Consider the following 3,081-nt stretch of genomic DNA (forward strand, 5'->3'; position numbering starts at 1 on the left):
TTTTTTTCCTGAGGTAATCCCAAGCTTCTTGAGGTGAATTCTGTCTTATTCCTCTCAGTGCGACGCGAACAGTAAAATTAAAAAAACTTGGTCTTGCCGCTTTGTTTGCTGTGATGTGGGCGTTTACACGCTGCGCGCTTCACGTGGACGATTATCATATCTATAGCGCGTGGGCGTGGTCGCATTAGATATAATGAAGGGAGACGTGAAAGACTGGACATCGCGTTGGTTTCATATGGATTACTTTATCACAGAATATTTGCTTTCGATAAGACTTGCTTAGTTTAAAAGTAGACATATCAAGCTTTATATAGATATCTCTCATGTCTCTTTGTTGAGTATTTGCTGAGTTACAGTTCATTTTAATGACATGTTTCTAAATAAAGATTACGCAGACCAAGGCGGCAGACAGCGCACCATGTTTGTTTTCTTTATTTTATAAATGCAAAGTTTTGTTGTTATTATGTGTGTATAAAAATAAAAGTAGACCATTTACAGATTCGATTGATGTATTGCTCCTATCTGTAAGATCAAAACTGAAAGTGTAATTTAAGTTATTTTCGGTGTTATCAGGAGAAGATGCCACAAAACGCGTATCCGCGTTAGTCGACCCCAAAGGGTTAAGGGAATAAAGATGTCTTGTAGACAGTGCTCTATCATCTAAAATGGTGCTGCTCACTCTCACTGGGAGCTGTGTAGTGTCCCGTCGAGGCTCCATACATGAAGGCTCCACAGCTCTGGCCGGGGATGCCAAATCATGCCCTTCACCTGCAAGAGAAGGTCCTTCCTCAATGGTATCAGCCATGGGGCTGCTGTTGACAGCTGCACAAGCTCGGGGAACCACACCTGATTCCTCCAGAGTGGGGTCACCAGGAGGACTGAGCATTTGACTTCCCTGACCCACTTGATGACCTGAGAAATCAGGGCTATTGGGAGGAAAGCATACGAGCGAGCACTGGGCCAGTCGTGGGCCAGGGCATCACGGACCCCAGATGGTGCCAACTTGAATCGACATGCACAGCTGCCAAAATTTCTCTATATTGTAATCATTATCACACTTGTAATAATCACTTTAATGAGCTTATGTCTGAAATTAATTCATGTTTGCTAGAAGAATTTTATGTATGATTCTATTATCTTGAACTGTTTATTTGTGAAATGAACATTACTTGGACACACTCACTTCTACTTTGTAATGTAGACACATTCATTTTCTGTAAAGCTGCTTTGAAACAATGTGTATTGTGAAAAGCGCCATACAAATAAATTTGAATTTAATTGAATCACGCTGCATTGAGAAATAAGTTGGGCAGTGAGAGTTGTCTTCTGGGGCAAATAGGTCGACCTCTGCCCTCCCAAAGACAGACCAAATTTTCTGAACTGTCTGAGGCTGTAGTGTCCATTCTCCCGTAGCTACATTGCCTCTGGACAGCATGTCTGTGCCCACATTCTGACTGCCTGGCACATGAACCGCTCTTAGCCAAGAGAAGTTTGTTTTGGACCCAAAATAGGAGGCATCAAGCCATCATGTAAAGGGGGCGTGACCTGAGACCACATTGGCGATTGATATAAGCATCCACCGCCGTGTTGTCTGACAAGACCAGGACGTGGTGCCCTTCCAAGGCTGGCAGAAAGGTTTTCAGGGCCAAGAAAACCGCCATCAATTCGAGGCAGTTGATATGCTGGCATTGCTCATGGGTCGACCAGGAGCCGGACGCTGGATTGCCCTCTAACAGTGTGCCCCAACCCGAGTTGGAGGTGTCTGTTGTCACTTACCTTCCTCCTGGAGGCCAGTCCCAGCTGCAAAGCTGATTGAAACAGGCGGGGAGTTGTCCAGGGCGCCACAGCTCTGATACAGCGGTGGGTTACCTTGATATAAAACCGGCCCAGGCTCCAAGCATGGGACGGGACGCGGGCTTTGAGCCAAAACTGAAGAGGCCGCATGTGCAGCAGGCCTAGAGGAATCACAGAGGAGGCGCCCACCATGAGGTCGAGTAGCCTCTGAAAACTTTGAGGGGACGTGAAGTCCCTGGTTTCAAAGATGGCGCCAGTCGCTGAATAGTCAGGGACCGCTTCTGCGTAATCCATGCCCGCATCTTGGCTGAGTCTATGATTGTCCCCAGAAAGACAACCTGCTGTCTGGGTGACAACTGACTCTTGGGCAGGTTGATTCTCAACCCGAGTCACTCTAGGTGGCTGAGTAACAGCACCCTGTGAGTGACTACCTCCTGTTCTAATCTGATGGCACATAGTCTTAGAGTTTGTACTTGACTAAATGGGGCCCAGGTCAGGAAGCAGACAGACTGGCTAAACCGACCGTCAGCTAGCCGCCTCACGTCACAGAAATCAGATAATTCTCAGCACATAGAGACTCTTTCACCTAGATGTCACACTATAGAGACTGTGTCTGTTACCTGAACTAGAAAATACAAACAACTTAACAATTGAATTTATGTTCAACAAATAAAAAACAGATGTAATACAGATAAACAAATGATAAAGCTTGGCTTATTGAATATCAGGTCCCTTTCTACGAAAGCACTTTTTGTAAATGATATGATCACTGATCATAACCTAGATGTGCTCTGTTTGATAGAAACCTGGCTAAAACCTGATGATTACATTATTTTAAATGAGTCTACCCCCCAAGATTACTGTTATAAACATGAGCCACGTCCAAAAGGTAAAGGGGGAGGGGTTGCTTCAATTTATAACAGTGTTTTCAGTATTTCTCAGAGGGCGGGCTTCAAGTATAACTCGTTTGAAATAATAGTGCTTCAAATAACATTATCCAGAGAAGCACATGTTAATGATAGATCCCCGCTGTGATGTTTGTACTGGCTACTGTATACAGGCCACCAGGGCACCATACAGACTTTATTAAAGAATGTGCTGATTTTATATCCGAGTTAGTGCTGGCTGCAGATAAAGTTTAAATTGTTGGTGATTTTAATATCCATGTTGATAATGAAAAAGATGCATTGGGATCAGCATTCATAGACATTCTGAACTCTATTGGGGTTAGACAACACGTGTCAGGACCTACTCATTGTCGAAATCATACTCTAGATTTAATACTGT

This window comes from Sinocyclocheilus grahami, unplaced genomic scaffold (genome assembly GCF_001515645.1).
Source record: "Sinocyclocheilus grahami isolate Dianchi unplaced genomic scaffold, SAMN03320097.WGS_v1.1 scaffold6060.1, whole genome shotgun sequence".
Classification (NCBI taxonomy): Eukaryota; Metazoa; Chordata; class Actinopteri; order Cypriniformes; family Cyprinidae; genus Sinocyclocheilus; species Sinocyclocheilus grahami.